Genomic DNA, 19060 nt, shown 5'->3' with positions numbered 1-19060 from the left:
TGCCCTTGATACCTCAATCAGAGGAAGGCAATAAAGTTGGTCACGGATTTACGCCTTTGACGCCTCTATCAGAGGGAAGCAATGGACTCGATCACAGACTCGGGCCCCTGCTCCAGGCTACAAGGCCCCCAGGCCTCACACTCCACTCCAAACCTCTCCAAACTCCTTTGGAGTCAGCAAAGTGCCAGGTCACTCAATAGGCCCAAAAACACACCATCAAAATGTAAATCACAGGTTCCAGTCATGCGCAGCTCAGCTGTAGAATCATATTTGAAAGAAAAATAAATGGTTTTGTGAACTGTCTGCTGGTCGTGTTATTCATTGGTGCCATCTCCACACCTCATGATGTTGATTTTAGATCCGGCACACTGAAACTGCGGCCGTGTCTCCACAGATACTGCTTCTGTGCACTGTGCTGCCTCTAGCAGTCTGAGGACAATTAGCTGCGAATCTGTTCTGTATGTTCTGCCTTTCCAAACCACAATAGATGCAGGGCAGACTTTGCTTTTAATGAACCCACTCTGTCACCGTGATTCTTCAGCGGGTAGTTCATAAACCGCAGAGCAGCAGTCTGTGTCGAGAGCACTCCATTGTCAGAGGCGCAGCCTCAAAGAGACATTAAACCATAAGACATAGGAGCGGAATTAGGGGCATTCGGCCCATCGAGCCTGTTCCACCGTTCCATTTGTAATCCCTCTCAAATCCATTCTCCTGGCTTCTCCCTGTATTCTTTGACACCATAACTAATCTAGAACCTATCAACCTCCGCTTTAAATATACTTTGACATGGCCTCTACATCGTCTGTGGCAGTGAATCCCACAGATTTACCACCCTTTAGCTGAAGAATTTTCTCCTCATCTCTGCCCTAAATGGGATGTCCCTCTATCCAGGGGTTCTCAACCTTTGTTATGCCATGGATCCCTGCTATTAGCCAAGGGGTCTGTAGATCCCAGGTCAGGAACACCTGTTCTAGACTTCCCCCACTTTAGGAAAGATCTTCTCCATATCCACTCTGTCAGAGCATTTCAGTATTCAATGGGTTTCAATGAGATCGCCCCTCATTCTTCTAAACTCTGGGAGTACAGGCCCACAGCCATTGCACGCTCCTTGTACAGTAATCCTTTCACTCCTCTGGCCCCTCCCCAATGTCAGCACATCTTTTCTTAGATACCTTCATCATCATTATGTGCCATGTTGTATGACGTTGGAGATCCTGGTCTATGACTGGGCAAATTTTTCTACAGAAGTGGTTTGCCATTGCCTTCTTCTGGGCAGTGTCTTTACAAGACGGGTGACCCCAGCCATTATCAACACTCTTCAGAGATTGTCTGCCTGGTGTCGGTGGTCATGTAACCAGGTTGTGATCAGCACCGGCTGCTCATACGACCATCCACCAACTGCTCCCATGGGTTCATGTGACCCTGATCGGGGGGCTAAGCAGGTGCTACACCTTGCAGGCCAGCGGAGGGAAAGAGTGCCCTCCTTTGGTAGGGAGGTATCTCCACCTGAAGAAGTAAAGGGCTGAGAAAGCAGGAATTTGACAGGAGAGGGGAGTGGACCTCGGGAGAAAGGGAAGGCGGAGGGACCAGATGGAGAGGATGGGCAGCTGAGGGGAAGAGAAGGTGGTCAATAGTTCAATGTTTACAATTTACAACCTGAAATTCCTACTCTGCACAGATACCCACGAAACAGCAAAAACCCAAAGACTGAATGGCAGAAAAACGTTAGAAACTGGAAGCCCCTCCCCCCCACGCACAAGCAGCAGCAAACGTATCAAACACCCCCCCAACTTGCTCCAGCAAAAGCACCAGCCCCCTTGCCAGAGAGAGAATGGGAAAGGAGAAAGAGAGAGAGAGAAGAGAGAAGAGAGAGAGAGAGAGGAGAGGGAGAGGGAGAGCGGGGAATGGGAAAGGGGGGAGAGAGGGAATGGGAAAAGAGGGAGGGAGAGAGAGAATGGGAGGCTGTAACAGATGGAGCCTTGGCAACTGTTGTAAGGGTCAGGATCAACACGTTGCTGATAGGCGGCATCATTTGGAAACTCTGAATAGCGGAGAAAATGAACGGTCAGGCGGGGTCCACAGTGAGGCTTAGCCAGGCCCTGTGGAAAGAAATCACATTGCGAATAATTCTGGGAAAGTGCCTGAAACCAAGGAGTGTCATTTGCGAAGGGAACTGTTTATCAGCAGGGTGGTGAGGGACTTTGAGCCTAAAGACACTCAGATATCAACTAATCTCAGAAATCAATGCTGTGGGATGGAAACGTGCAGCTGAACTCGTGTCCTGGCAAGGTGGGGAAGACAGCAGGGAGACTCTCAGCCAGGACTGCTTTCACACAAAATTAGCTGTCTGAACTTTATATTCCATGTGTCACATCTTGGATCCTGAAGTTTTTAAACCAAGGTTCTTTCAGAAGTTAGGAAACAGGTACAGAACCTGTTGCTTCATAATAGTTTTATTGAGCATTAATAGAAGAAAGGGAATTGAAAACGGACAGTGACAGGAGGAAAGGGTTGTAGCGGGAGGGAGAGAAAAGAGGCAAAAACAAAGATGGTGCCCCCGTGTGGTCACTTCTTGTTATACCCACAATCCATTCAAATTTACAGATCAGAGACAGCCAGTCAGAAGACCTGTATTCAAATGAGAGAGAGAGAGAGAGAGACTACATATACCTGTCTGGACACGCCCCCCCACTGACTGGCTCCGCCCACAGACCCCTGTATAAAGGTGATTGGAGGCACTGCTCCCCCCTCAGTCTCCAGGATGTTGTGTGGTGCTCTCTTCCTGCTAATAAAAGCCAATCATTTGCCTCCCGTCTCCAAGAGTTATTGATGGTGCATCAATTTTATTAGCTGCAATTTTAAACCATGGAGAGCATTTTACGACTGCACAGATTGGACATTGATCCTCAAGCTCCTGAAGCAGCCATTGCCTTTGAACTCTGGCTTGCGTGCTTCCAATCGTACCTGGAAGAGATTCCCGTGACTGAGCCTGCTATCATGCACAGAGTTCTCCTCTCCAGAGTCAGTCCGCGGGTGTACTCCCTTATCAGAGACCTGCCGACCTACCAAGGGGCACTGGACACCCTCAAAAGACAGTACCTATGGCCGGTGAACACCGTCTACGCAAGACATCGCTTAGCGACGCGACGGCAGCAAACCAGAGAGTTGAGCGCTGAGTTTGTCCGGGCCCTACAGTCACTCGTGCAGGCCTGCGACTGCAGGGGACTGACGGCGGAACAGCATACAGAGCTGCTCGTAAGAGACGCCTTCGTTACGGGGATCAGGTCAGTGTACGTGCGCCAACGGCTGCTGGAAAATGCCGATCTTACCTTACGCTCGATCGAGCTGGCCGACACGCAGGAGGCTGCTCTGCACAACGCTGACGCTGTCCAGCCGCGCGATCCCCCGCCAGTCCCATGGACGCTGCAGACCCCGCAACCCGCCGGCGAATCGACCACGGCTGCTGCCAGTCGCAAGTCCGTGCAGTGTTATTTCTGCGGACTTGAAAAGCATGCCCGAAAACGCTGCCTGGCCCGAGAAGCGACCTGCTCCAGCTGTGGCAAGAAGGGCCACTTCGCCAAGGCCTGTGAGTCCAAACCACGAGCGGGGTCAAGCAGCGCCACGTGCGAGGCATGGGGGTCGCCATCTTTTTTGGCGCCACCTTGCCCCGCCCCCGACCCACCGGTGTTTACCAGGCACCAAGACGGCGGTTCAACTCTGGCCTCTGTGACCCTTGACCAAAGCGCCCCACACCAGCTCGCAAGGTCAATGATGGACATCCGGGTGGAAGGGCACAGGACTAGCTGCCTGTTTGACATGGGCAGCACTGAGAGTTTTATTGACCCGGACATGCTGCAACGCTGCAGACTCGTGACACGGCCGGTAAGCCAGAGGGTCACCATGGCTTCTGGGTCGCATTCCACAGACATCCGGGGGGGTTGTGTAGCGACATTGGTGGTGCAGGGCACAGAATATCGGGATTTGCGTTACTGGTCATGCCTCAACTGTGCACACCTGTGCGCTATTGGGGCTGGATTTCCAGAGCCACCTGAATAGTGTGACAATGGAGTATGACGGGCCCCTCCCATCAATCACTGTCAGAAATCCTCAGTTTTGTGGGGCTTCGTCATATACCCTGCTACTGCCCACACACCGACCCGCACATCCCACCCAGCACCAGGCCAACAGCTGCGCTCCTGACACCACTTGCAGCCTCTCCACCCTCAAGATCCCTCCCCCACCGCTGTTCGCCAACCTGACCCCCGACTGTAAACCTGTGGCAACTAAAAGCAGGAGGTACAGCGTGGGGGACAGGGCCTTCATTCAGTCGGAGGTGCAGCGGCTGCTCAGGGAGGGGATCATTGAGCCAAGCACGAGTCCTTGGAGGGCCCAGGTGGTCATTGTTCGGACCGGGCAGAAAAATAGGATGGTCGTGGACTATAGTCAAACCATCAATAGGTTCACGCAGCTTGACGCATACCCCCTACCCTGCATCGCGGATATGGTCATCCAGATAGCTCAGTACAAGGTGTACTCGACAATAGATCTGAAATCCGCATCACCAGCTCCCCATCCGCCCAGAGGACCGCCCCTACACAGCCTTCGAGGCGGGCGGCAGGCTCTATCACTTCCTGCGCGTCCCCTTCGGTGTCACAAATGGTGTCTCTGTCTTCCAGAGGGAAATGGACCGGATGGTGGACCAGTACCTACTGAAGGCCACGTTCCCATATCTGGATAATATCACCATCTGCAGTTACGACTGGCTGGATCACAACGCCAACCTCCAACGATTTTTCCAAGCTGCCAAAGGGACAAGTGTGTGTTTGGAACCACCCGACTTGCTATTCTTGGGTATGTCGTGGAGAACGGGGTCATTGGCCCTGACCCTGATCGTATGTGCCTCCCGTTGGAACTCCCTCTTCCCATCACCCTCAGAGCCCTCAAAAGATGCCTGGGCTTCTTTTCCTATTACGTCCAATGGGTCCCCCATTACGCAGACAAGGCCCGCCCCCGGTCAAGTCTACCACATTTCCCCTCTCTGCTGAGGCCCGCGCGGCCTTCAGCCGCATTAAAGGGGACATTGCCAAAGCAATGATGCATATGGTGGACGAGACCATTCCCTTCCAAGTAGAGAGTGACGCCTCCGATTTCGCGCTGGCTGCTACCCTCAATCAGGAAGGCAGGCCAGTAGCGTTCTTCTCTCATACCCTTCAAGCCCCTGAAATTCGGCACTCTGCGGTGCAGAAAGAAGCCCAGGCCATAGTGGAGGCTGTTAGGCACTGGAGGCACTATCTCGCCAGCAAAAGGTTCACCTTGCTGACCGACCAGCGCTTGGTTGCGTTCCTGTTCAGCAACCAACAGTGGGGCAAAATCAAAAATGATAAGATTTTGCGGTGGAGAATAGAACTCTCCACCTACAACTATGATATCCTGTACCAGCCTGGAAGGCTCAATGAGCCCCCTGATGCCCTATCCCGGGGAGCGTGTGCCAGCGCACAGCTCGACCGGCTATACGCACATCTTTGCCACTCGGGGGTTACCCGATTTTACCATTTCGTGAAAGCCCAGAACCTGCCTTACTACCTTGAGGGAATCAGGACGATGACCAGGGACTGTCAGGTCTGTGCTGAGTGCAAACCGCACTTCTACCGTCCTGAAAAGGCGCAATTTATCAAGGCCACCTTTGAGCAACTGAGTATCGACTTTAAGGGCCCCCTTCCCTCCACCCACCGCAATGTCTACTTTCTCAACATTATCGACGAGTACACGTGGTTCCCCTTTGCCATCCCCTGCCCCGATACCACTGCCATGTCTGTCATAAAAGCCCTGCGCCAGCTCTTCACTCTGTTCGGATATCCCTGCTATATCCACAGTGATAGAGGGTCCTCCTTTATGAGTGACGAGCTGCGCCAATACCTGCTGGCTAGGGGTATTGCTACTAGTCGGACCACGAGCAAAAATCCCTGGAGGAATGGACAGGTGGAGAGGGAGAATGCCACTGTGTGGAAGGCCACACTCTTAGCCCTCAGGTCAAAGGGATTGCCAGTCTCTCGCTGGCAGGAGGTCCTCCCCAAGGCACTCCACTCCATTCGCTCCCTGTTATGCATGTCCACCAATGCCACCCCTTATGAGTGCCTCTTTTCTTTTCCCAGGAAGTCTGCCGCTGGGACCACCCTACCGGCTTGGCTGACGTCCCCAGGGCCAGTGCTGCTCCGGAAACATGCGAGGAGCAATAAATACTCCCCGATGGTCGAGAGGGTTCACCTACTTCATGCGAACCCCCAGTATGCCTACGTGGTCTTACCTGATGGGCGGGAGGACACGGTCTCTGTCCGCAACCTGGCGCCCGCAGGAGCAGCAGACCACTACCCTGAACACTCCATGGTGACTATGAAGCCGGTACCCACCGAGGTGTATACCCACCTGACACTGCGCACACCAAGCCCTACACAGACTCCTCATGACACCCCCATACCAGGCGCCACACACACGCATGGGGGATTACTGATGCCTAACGAGCTGGCACCTTAAGTCAGGCCGGAGCCAGCACAACCACCGTCACCGGTGTAATCACCACCGGCATCTGTGCAATCACCACCGGTGCTATGTAGATCGCAGCGACAGACTCGATAGACTTAACCTGTAAATATACTCGTCAGAAACTTTGCCCCATGGGGACTCTCTTTTAAAACAAAAGGGGGGTGAATGTGGTGAACTACATATACCTGTCTGGACACGCCCCCCCCCCCGCTGACTGCTCCTGTGGCTCCTCCCCCTGACCCTGGTATAAAGGCGATTGGAGGCACTGCTCCCCCCTCAGTCTCTAGGATGTTGTGTGATGGTCTCTTGCTGCTAATCGTGGTCTCTTGCAGCTAATAAAAGCCTATTGTTCGCCTCCCGTCTCTGAGAGTTATTGATGGTGCATCAGAGAGTGAGAGAGAGGGAGAGTAAGAGAGAGAGGGAGGGAAAGAGAGGGGGGTAGGGAGAGGGGGGAGAGAGAGAGGAAGAGAAACAGAGAGAGAGGGGAGAGAGAGAGGGAGAGAGAGACATCAGACAAGAGAGAGGGAGAGAGACAGAGAGAGGGAGAGAGAGAGAGAGAGGGGGAGATAGAGGGAGAGTAAGAGAGAGGAAAGAGAGGGAGAGAGTGAGGGAAAGAGAGAGGGAGGGAGAGAGAGAGGGAGGTAGAGAGAGGGGGAGAGAGAGAAACAGAGAGAGGGGAGGGGGAGAGAGAAAGAGAGAGGGAGAGGGAGAGAGAGAGTAAGAGAGAGAGGGAGAGAGTGAGGGAGAGGGAGAGGGAGAGAGAGAGGGAGAGAGGGAAAGAGAGAGAGAGAGAAAGGGAGAGAGGTGATGCACCATCAATAACTCTAGGAGACTGAAAGTGAACGATAGGCTTTTATTAGCAGTGATGCACCATGTCGAGACTGAGGGGGGAGCCACAGGAGCAGTCAGCGGGGGGGGGGGGCGTGTCCAGACAGTTTACCACAAGAGGGAGAGAGAGAGTGGGGAGAGAGAGGTGGAGAGAGTGAGGGAGAGAGAGAGGGGAGAGAGAGAAAGAGGGAGAGAGGAGAGAGGGGGAGAGTAAGAGAGAGAGAGAGGGAGAGGGAGGGGAGAGAGACAAAGAGAGAGAGGGGGAGAGAGGAAGAGAGAGGGAGGGGAGAGAGAGAGAGGGAGAGGGAGGGGAGAGAGAGAGAGAGCACTAGGGTGCCCAATACTTTTGCTCAGCACTGTAGTAATTTTATGTTTTGCACTGTACTGCTGCCTGAGAAAACAAATTTCAGGACATATGTGAGTGATGATAAACCTGATTCTGATCTGGGTCTCTATTGTGGACTGGGAGTGGGAAGGGGGCAGGGGGAGGGGAATCATGTTGGGAAAAGGGGAAGGGAGAGGGGAGGGAGCGGGAAGCACCAGAGAGACATTCTGTAATGATCAATGAACCAATTGTTTGGAATCGAGTGATCTTGCCAGGTGTCTCAGGGCCGGGTGTGTCTGCACCCACACCCTACCCCCGGCACTCCTTCTCTGTCACTTGTCCCACACCCCTCCCATTGCACTCCACCACCACCATTCCCAACATCCTTTAATCCTACCAGATTTACAAAATCGCTCTCCACTCCACTGTGCAAAATGCTTAGGCACCCTAGCCATATATATGTACTTAAGACTTTTGCACAGTACTGTAGTCATGGAAAGAAGAAACAGAACATGTTCACAGGTTAAGGTCATGAACTGGAGCAGGGCCCGTTTTGAGGGCATGAGGTGAAATCTAGCTGGCATCGACTGGGTGGCTATTGAAAAACAGGAGGTCAGTTGGCAAGTGGGTGTCTTATGTGCTTAAGACTTTTGCACAGTACTATACATACTGTGACCACTAGGAAGCATACTAAATAGTTACAGGTATATAAGTAGTTCTAAAAAGTACAAGCAGGCAATTAATTGTTAAACTGCAAAAAAAAAGTAAACCATTTAATCCAACGTACACAAAATGCTGAAGGAACTCAACAGGTCAGGCAGCTTCTATAGAAAGAAGTACAGTTGTCATTTTGGGCTGAAATGTCGAATGTACTTTCTTCTATAGATGCTGGCTAGTCTGCTGAGTTCCCCCAGCATTTTGTGTGTGCTATTTCGATTTTCAGTACCTGCAGCTTTTTTCTTGTTTGTGTGTCTAATCCAACACACTCTGCAGATAGCTATCTGTTGTCTACCTAACTCCTGCCTGAAGCCCCTGATTCTATCAGCCCCACAGGCAATCAGGCAGTCATTTCTACATCATAAATGCAATCTACATCTCCCTTGTAGCTTTTATCCAAATCCTGAAGTAATTCAGATTCCAAAATCGGAAATCCTTGTGGTTAAGGTCCCCTGATCCCTAATTGCCTGTTACCTGGAATATTTGTTTTTTTTTGGGCTGCCTCAACCAGTTTTGTTCTTAGCTTCATGAAGCAGAAACCTTCAAATGCTGGAAATGAGAAATAAAAACAGAAGATTCAGGGTACTAAACACAAGAGATGCTGTACGTCCAGAGTAATGCACACAAATTGCTGAAGGAACTCAGCGTCTATGGAAATGAGTAACAGTCAACATTTTGGGTCGAGATCCTTCATCGGGACTGGGAAGGAAGAAGGCAGAGTAAGAAAGTGAGGTAGGGGAAGGAGGACAAACTGGCAGGTGAGAGGTGAGACCGGGTGAGGGGGAAGATAATTAGCTGGGGGAAGGGGAATGAAGTAAGAAGCTGAGAGGTGATTGGTGGAAGAGTCAAAGGACTGAAGAAGGAATCTGATAGGAGAGGAGAGTGGACCAATGGAGAAAGGGAAGGAAGAGGGGCACCAGGGGAGGTGATAGGCAGATGTGGAGAAGGGGTGAAAGGCCAGAGTGGGGAATGAAACAAGAGGGAAGGGAGAAGGGAAAAAATATCAGAAGTTGGAGAAATCAATCTTCATGCTATTAGATTGGAGGCTTGAGAGTGGCATTGTCATGGCGGTAAAGGAGGCTGTGGACAGACATGATGGAATGGGAAAGGGGATAAGAATTAAAATGGTTGGCTACCAGGAAATCTTTCTTGTTGTGGACAGAACGAAGATGCTTGACAATCTGGTCCTTCAATCTATGTTTGATCTAAACCATGTAGAGGAGGCCACGTTGGGAGTCAGGATACAGTATATGACCCCTAGGTGAAGTGTGGCCTCACCTGGAAGGACCGTACGAAGACCTGAGTGAAGGTGAGGGAGGGAGTGGAGGGTCTGGTTGTAGCAATTCTGCTTTCAGAGGTAAGTGCCAAGAGGGAGATCAGTGAGGACGTACGAATGAACAAGGGAATCATGAATAGAGTGATCCTGGTGGGAAGTAGAGAGTCAGGGAGAGGTATAATACTGTGCAAAACTCATAGACACACTTGTATAGCTAGATTGCCTAAGACCTTTGCACGGTACTGTAGTAATTTAATGTATTGCACTGTACTGCTGCCGCAAAAAAAAACAAATTTCATGACATGTGAGTGATTCTGATCTGGGTCTCTATTGTGGACTGAGAGTGGGAAGGGGGCAGGGAGAGGGGAATCATGGTTGGGAAAAGGGGAAGGGAGATGGAGAGAGTGGGAAGCCCCAGAGAGACATTCTGTAATGAATAATGTCCCACATCCCTCCTGAAGCCCTCCACACTTGCCATTCCCAACATCCTTTGCTCCCGCCAAATTTACCTCGCTGTCCATTCCACGTTGACAAACACAGCACTGTCTAAATGTCTGAGGCACTCTAGCTTGTATATGTACCTGAGGCTTTTGAACAGTACTGTAATGTTGATGGACCGTTCAGAAATCTGATGATGGAAGGGAAGAAGCTGTTCCTGAAATATCTTGGAATGTTAGATTGGGCACCTGAGATACACATATATAGATGTGCTTTAGACTTTTGCATGGAACTGTATTTATCCTGTATTTGTCAACATTGAGCAGGGGTGGAGTGGCTGGGTGGAGATGCGTCTCTACCAGAGGAGGTGCAAGGTGCTCCTTCCCTCTGCTGGCCTGCAGGTCACCCTTGGGCAGGGTGTAGCATCTGCTTAGCCACACCCCACCCCAGCCCTCTGATCAGGGTCATGTGAAGCCATGGGAGCAGGTGGTGGACGGTCGTTTGAGCAGCCGGTGCAGATCACAAGTCCTGGTTATGTGACCACTGACACCAGGCAGACAATCTCTGAAGAGTATTGATAACGGCTGGGGTCACCCATCTTGTAAAGACACTGCCCAGAAGAAGGCAATGGCAAACCACTTCTGTAGAAAGATTTGCCAAGAACAATCATGGTCATAGATAAGACCACGATCACCCACGTCATACAACACGACACAGAATGAATGAGCAAAGACTTCTGCAAGGTATTGTAAATTTCTAGATCTTTCTACATTGTGCTGAAGGATATTGAAATGAGAGATGGCAGATGTTGGAAACTGGAGTAACAAACTATTTAATGGCATCTTATCATACCAAGGGACTATTCAATAGTCTTGTAACAGTGGTGTACAAGGTGTTCATGAGTCTGGTGGTACGTGCCTCTTGGTGGAAATCATTTATAAAATATAATCATTGTCATAGAGTCATAGAGAAATACAGCACAGAAGCAGGCCCTTTGGCCCATCTAATCCATGCCAAAGCCATTGAAGCTGCCTACTCCCATCAACCTGCACCAGGATGACAGCCCTCCACACCCCTCCCATCCATGTACCTATCCAAACTTCTCTTAAATGTTAGAATCGAGCTCACATGTGCAATTTGTGCTAGCAGCTCATTCCACACTCTCAGCACCCTCTGAGTGAAGAAATTTCCCCTCATGTTCCCCTTAAACTTTTCACCTTTTACCCTTGACCTCTGGTTGTAATCCCACCCAGCCTCAGTGGAAAAAGTCTGCTTGCATTTATCCTATCCATACCCCTCATAATTTTGTATACCTCTATCAAATCTCTCAATCTTCTACATTCTAAGGAATAAAGTCCTAACCTATTCAATCTTTTCTAATAACTCAGATCCTCCGGACCCGACAACATCCTCGTACATTTTCTCTGCACTCTTTCAGCCTTACTTACTTCTTCCATGTAGATTGGTGACCAGAACTATACACAGTACTCCAAATTATGCCTCATCAGTGTCTTATACAACTTCAACATAACATCCCATCTCCTGTACTCAATACTTTGATTTATGAAGGGCAATATGGCAAAAATTTGAACTAGTTCTATGTGTCAAACTAGAAAAAAATTCCTCAACCAAGGTCTACAGGCGAGATGACCTTAGGCTTGACAATGCATCCTACACAACATAAAATTCCATATATGGATTCTCTTTGATGTGGAGGTATTGTTCTGCAAGAGCATTATCCAAGGATATAGACCACAGGCACTAAAGAGGTATTAGAACAGTATTCAAGCAAAGGTACTCTTAGGGAGGGGAGCACTCGTGCTTTGTGGCCGAATGGCTGGCCGCCGTTGATGGAGCAGCTAGAGTTGCTGGTGACCAAGAGGCCGGAACGTAAGTTGTAACTGCTTCAGGAGATTGCAGAGACCAGCGGAACCAGAACCACAGAGGGCGATTGGATTGAAAACTTAGCTGATAACCAGCAGCCTCAGTTGGCTGAATTGACTGGTACGGAAACACCGATGCCCTTGAATGAAAACTCGTACAAAAAGTAGTGGATTCGGCCCAGTCCATCACGGGTAGAGCCCTCCCCACCATTGAGCACATCTACATGCCATGCAGTTGCAGGAAAGTAGCATCCATCATCAGGGACCCCACCACCCAGGACATGCTCTCATTTCGCTGCTGCCATCAGGAAGGAGGTACAGGAGCCTCAGGACCCACACCACCAGGTTCAGGAACAGTTATTACCCCTCAACCATCAGGAAGGAGGTACAGGAGCCTCAGGACCCACACCACAGGATCAGGAACAGTTATTACCCCTCTACCATCAGAAAGGAGGTACGGGAGCCTCAGGATTCACACCACCAGGTTCAGGGACAGTTACTACCCCTCAACCATCAGGAAGGAGGTACAGGAGCCTCAGGACCCACACCACCAGGATCAGGAACAGTTATTACCCCTCTACCATCAGAAAGGAGGTACGGGAGCCTCAGGATTCACACCACCAGGTTCAGGGACAGTTACTACCCCTCAACCATCAGGAAGGAGGTACAGGAGCCTCAGGACTCACACCACCAGGTTCAGAAACAGTTATTATCCCTCAACCATCAGGCTCTTGAGCCAGAGGCGATAACCACTGAACTTCTCTCGCCTCATCACTGAACAGTTCCCATAGACTATGGGCTCACCTTCAAGGCTCTTTGTCTCATGTTGAAGTCATAGAGTAACTGAAAATTACAACACAGAAATAGGTCCTTCGGCCCATCTAGTCCAGGCCAAACCATGTTCATGATATTGATTGTTTATTTATTTATTAGTAGTAGTAGATTGTTTTTTTTTGTTTCTTTGTATTTACTGTGCATGGGGTGCATGGGAGGGGTAGCACCTCTAGATGGGGGGGGCTTGTCGCACTCCTTGGAGTGGCTCATCATCTATTGGTGCCCACCAACGCCCAGCTCTCACCTGTGGCTCCTCGTAGCTGTTTGCATGTGACAGCGGCCACATCCCGGGCAACGGCTTCGACAGGCTGGCTGAACCAGGTGAGGGTAGCCAACGGGTCTGAAACCCTGGGTGAGATGGGAATTTGCTCCTCCCAGCATGCGGAGACTGCTTCGGTGGATCAGGCGGAGGAAACCCCGGGGGTTCAATGGCTGAGAAGGCGTTGCAGCAGTGCATCGTGGGGTGCGTAGGGCATGACAGAGCACTGAAGAAGACGCGGCCATCCAAAGCAGCCAAGGAAGTTGCCAGACGTAGCGATTTTTCATGCCAGTGGATCCTGACTTCTGAGACCAAGAGAGTGGGAGTCTCTGTGCAAGGCAATAGACAATAAGTGCAGGAGTAGGCCATTCTGCCCTTCGAGCCAGCACCGCCATTCACTGTGATCATGGCTGATCATCCACAATCAGCACCCCGTTCCTGCCCTCTCCCCATATCTCTTGACACTGCTGTTTTAAGAACTCTATCTAACTCTTTCCTGAAAGCATCCAGAGAATTGGCCTCCACTGCCTTCTGAGGCAGAGCATTCCACAGATCCACAACTCTCTGGGTGAAAAAGATTTTCCTTAACTCCGTTCTAAATGGCCTACCCCTTATTCTTAAACTGTGGCCCCTGGTTCTGGACTCCTCCCAACATCGGGAACATGTTTCCTGCCTCTAGTGTCCAATCCCTGAATAATCTTATATGCTTCAACCAGATCCCCTCTCATCCTTCTAAATTCCAGTGTATACAAGCCCAGTTGCTCCAATCTTTCAACATATGACAGTCCCGCCATCCTGGGAATTAACCTCGTGAACCTACACTGCACTCTCTCAATAGCAAGAATGTCCTTCCTCAAATTTGGAGACCAAAACTGAACATAATACTCCAGGTGTGGTCTCACCAGGGCCCTGTACAACTGCAGAAGGACCTCTTTGCTCCTATACTCAACTCCTCTTGTTATGAAGGCTAACATGCCATTAGCTTTCTTCACTGCCTGCCGTACTTGCATGCTTACTTTCAGTGACTGATGTACAAGAACACCTAGATCTCGTTGTACTTCCCCTTTTCCTAACTTGACACCATTCAGATAGTAATCTGCCTTCCTGTTCTTGCCACCAAAGTGAATAACCTCACATTTATCCACATTAAACTGCACCTGCCATGCATCTGCCCACTCACCCAACCTGTCCAAGTCACCCTGCATTCTCCTAACATCCTCCTCATATTTCACACTGCCACCCAGCTTTGTGTCTTCTGCAAATTTGCTAATGTTACTTTTAATCCCTTCATCTAAATCATTAATATATAATGTAAACAGCTGCGGTCCTAGCACTGAGCCTTGTGGTACCCACTAGTCACTGCCTGCCATTCTGAAAGGGACCCGTTAATCCTTACTCTTTGTTTCCTGTCTGCCAACCAATTTTCTATCCATGTCAGTACCCAACCCCCAATACCATGTGCTCTAATTTTTCCCACTGGCTTTTCCACGTTAATATCTTTCACTCACCGGTTACATTGTGCACAGGTCGGCTGGTGGCGCAGTGAGATCAGCGCCGGGCTCAAGAATGGAGGATCCCCAGTTCGATCCAGTGACAGGCTGCCCCCGAGCTGTGCCGGGTTGATATCGAGCTCGCAACTCGGTCTTGTAAAAATCATTGCCACCCTGCACAACGTAGTCTTCCTCAGACCCTGAGACATAACCATTATTTACTATGAATACCTGCATGACAATAAACATCAGGGTTCTATATGGTGATGTATACATATTTGATGATAAATTTACTTCGAACACTGCAGGTTAAAATGGGAAAAAATGTAGGTTAGCTAACAGCACAGGCCTTTCTCTCTGGAGTGAAGGGGGACAGGAGGCGACTTCATCGAGGTGTACAAGATACTAAGAGACATGGGCAGACACCAACTTTTACCCATCATGGCAATGGCTAACAGCAGAGAGTGCTTAGTGCATATAGTTGAGGTGACTGGAGGAACGTACTGGGGGGGGGGGGTGGGTCAATGTCAGAGGTAGGTTTTTTTCGTCAGTAAGATGAAAGAGTTGATTGTGGACTTCAGGAAGGGTAAGACGAAGGAACACACACCAATCCTCATAGAGGGATCAGAAGAAGAGAGAGTGAGCAGCTTCAAGTTCCTGGGTGTCAAGATCTCTGAGGATCTAACCTGGTCCCAATATAGCAATGTTGTCTTAAAGAAGGAAAGACAGCGGCTATACTTCATTAGGAGTTTGAAGAGATTTGGCATGTCAACAAATGCACTCAAAAACTTCTATAGTTGTACCGTGGAGAGCATTCTGACAGGCTGCATCATTGCCTGGTATGGAGGGGTTACTGCACAGGACCGATAGAAGCTGCAGAGGGTTGTAAATCTGGTCAGCTCCATCTTGGGTACTAACCTACAAAGTACCCAGGACATCTTTAGGGAGCAGTGTCTCAGAAAGGCAGCGTCCATTATTAAGAACCTCCAGCACCCAGGGCATGCCCTTTTCTCACTGTTACCATCAGGGAGGAGGTACAGGAGCCTGAAGAGATACACTCAGCGATTCAGGAACAGCTTCTTCCCCTCTGCCATCAGGGAGGAGGTACAGGAGCCTGAAGAGATACACTCAGCGATTCAGGAACAGCTTCTTCCCCTCTGCCATCAGGGAGGAGGTACAGGAGCCTGAAGAGATACACTCAGCGATTCAGGAACAGCTTCTTCCCCTCTGCCATCAGATTCCTAAAAGGACATGGAATCTTTGGACACTACCTCACTTTAAAAAAAAATATACAGTATTTCTGCTTTTGCATGTTTAAAAAATCTATTCAATATATGTTTATTTATTACAGTATCATTTTTAATTTTATTTATTACTATTATTATTTTTTCTCTGCTAGATTATGTATTGCATTGAACTGCTGCTGCTAAGTGAACACATTTCACGTCACATGCCAGTGATAATGAACCTGATTCTGAATCTGATTGATGCTTTCCATGGAGAGTGGTGGGTGCGTGGAACGCCCTGACAGGGTTGGAGGTAGAGGCAGATACATTGCAGACATTTAAGAGACTCGTAAATTGGACTGCATTATCGAGCACCTCCACATCTTCCACCACAAGCGGGACGTCCCAATGGCCAAACATTTTAATTCCCATTCCCATTCCTGTTCTGATGCGTTGAACCACGGCATCCTCTTGTGCCAAGATGGGGCCACCCTCAGTGTTGAGGAGCAACACCTTGTATTCCATCTGGGTAGCCTCCAACCTGACGGTATGAATAACAATTTCACTTTCCGTAAACAAATTCCCCTCCCCCTTCTATTCCCCACTCTGACTTGTCGCTGCTTCCCACCTGCCTATCACCTCCCTCTGGGTGTCCCCCTCCTTCTCTTTCTCCCATGGTCCACTCTCCTATCAAATTCCTTCCTCTCCAGCCCTTGACCTTTCCCACCCTCCTTGCTTCACCTATCACCTTCCAGCTAGCCCTACTTCCCCTCCCCCAATCTTTTTATTCTGCCATCTTCCGCCTTCCTTCTCAGTCCTGATGAAGGGTCTCAGCCCGAAGTGACGACTGTTTATCCCTCTCCATAGATGCTGCCTGACCTGCTGAGTTTCTCCAGCATTTTGTGTGTGTTGTGTTACCCTGGACTTCCAGCACCTGCGGAATCTCGATATTTATTTATTTAGAGATAGAACACGGTAACAGATCCTTCTGGCCCAATGAGCCTGCGCTGCCCAATTACACCCATTTCACTAATTAACCTAGTGGAGCGTGTATCAAGCTTCAAATTCCATGGTGTCCACATTTCCAAGGATCTCACCTGGTCCCTGAGCTCCTCCATCCTGATCAAAAAGGTGCAACAGCGCCTTTATTTCCTGTGGAGCATCAAGAAAGCTCACCTCTGTCCCAGGATACCAACGGACTTTCACCGCTGTACCATTGAGAGCATACTCACCAACTGCATCTCAGTGTGGTGTGGGAATTGTCCCGTATCGGACCGCAAAGCACTCCAGCAGGTGGTGAAAACTGCCCAGCGGGTTATCAGCACCCAATTGCCCACCATTGAGAACATCTACCATAAACACTGCCTGGGCAGGGCGAAAAGCATTATCTAGGATGCATCTCACCCTAACCGTGGACTTTTTACTCCCCTCCCATCTGGTAGGTGCTACAGGAGCCTCTGCTCCCGCACCAGCAGGCACAGGAAGAGCTTCTTCCCTGAGGCTGTGACCCCGCTGAACCTCACATCACAGCGCTAAGTAGAATCGCAGTTATTTTGTAAATAACACAATTCTTTGCATTTCTGGTTAGATGCTAACTGCGTTTCATTTGGCTTTGTATCTGTACTTGGCACAACCACAATAATGTTGAATCTAATCCAATCTAACCTGTCCACTTTAGGAGTGTGAGAGGGAAGTGGAGCTGTTAGGGGAGAACGTACAATCTCCTTACAGACAGAATTGAACACGGGTCGCTGGCCCTGTAATAACGTGATACTAACTGCTCCAGTACTGATTGATCTTGGAGTAGATTAAAAGGTTGGCATAACATTGTGGGATGAAGGGTCTCTGGTGTGCTGTGTTCTACAGTGTGTTCTAAAACTTCTGGATGTCCGGAAGCCAGCATCTGTTAAGTCAAAGTTCAAAGGAGCATACATTTATTATCAAAGTATGTATACATTATGCAACTTTGAGATCTGACTCCCTGCAGGCAGCCACAAAACAAAACAATAAAAGTAAGCAAGTAGCCTTTAGAACCAAAGTGAGTGCGTAGTCACGAAGCTCAGAGCAGCGAAGAGCGGAGTAAACGTCATGGAGCGGCAAGCAGAACCAGCCTGACCCCTGCCTCCGGCCCCAGCACCCAGCCTTTTCTGGGCAATACCAATATGTTATGGGAACACTAATGCCCTTGGACTGAAAGTCCTACAAAAGGTAGTTATGCCCCAATCCATCATGGGTAAAGCCCCCTCTCGCATTGAGCGCATCTACATGGAGTGTTGCCGCAAGAAAGCAGCATACATCCATCATCAGGGTCCCCCTCCACCCAGCCCATGCTCTTTTCTCACTGCTGCCATCTGGAAGGAGGTACAGGGGCCTCAGGACTTACTCCACCAGATTCAGGAACAATGATTACCCCTCAACCATCAGGAAGGAGGTACAGGGGCCTCAGGACTTACTCCACCAGGTTCAGGAACAATGATTACCCCTCAACCATCTGGAAGGAGGTACAGGGGCAACAGGACTTACTCCACCAGGTTCAGGAACAGTTATTACCCCTCAACCATCAGGAAGGAGGTACAGGAGTCTCAGGACTTACTCCACCAGGTTCAGGAACAATGATTACCCCTCAACCATCAGGAAGGAGGTACAGGGGCATCAGGACTTACTCCACCAGGTTCAGGAACAGTTATTACCCCTCAACCATCAGGAAGGAGGTACAGGGGCCTCAGGACTTACTCCACCAGATTCAGGAACAATGATTACCCCTCAACCATCTGGAAGGAGGTACAGGAGCCTCAGGACCCACACCACCAGGTTCAGGAATAATGATTACCCCTCAACCATCAGGAAAGAGGTACAGGGGCCTCAGGACTTAATCCACCAGGTACAGGAACAATGATTACCCCTCAACCATCAGGAAGGAGGTACAGGGGCCCCAGGACTTACTTCACCAGATTCAGGAATAATGATTACCTTTCAATAATCCAGAAGGTGGTACAGGAGCCTCAGGTCCCAACACCACCCCTCAACCATCAGGCTCTTGAACCAAAGGGGATAACTTCACTCAACTTCACTTGTCCCATCACTGAAGAGTTTCCACAATTTATAGAATCACCATCTGATGTTCTTGATGTTTATAAATATTGTTCTGCTTTTTTTGTTATTTCTTTGTGTTTACTGTGAATGCCCGCGGGAAAATGAATTTTATTTTGTTGCTGTTCCTCTGCACCTTGTGCACATCAGGCAG

Source organism: Hypanus sabinus, chromosome 18 (genome assembly GCF_030144855.1).
Source record: "Hypanus sabinus isolate sHypSab1 chromosome 18, sHypSab1.hap1, whole genome shotgun sequence".
NCBI lineage: Eukaryota > Metazoa > Chordata > Chondrichthyes > Myliobatiformes > Dasyatidae > Hypanus > Hypanus sabinus.
This window is presented reverse-complemented; position numbering follows the sequence as displayed.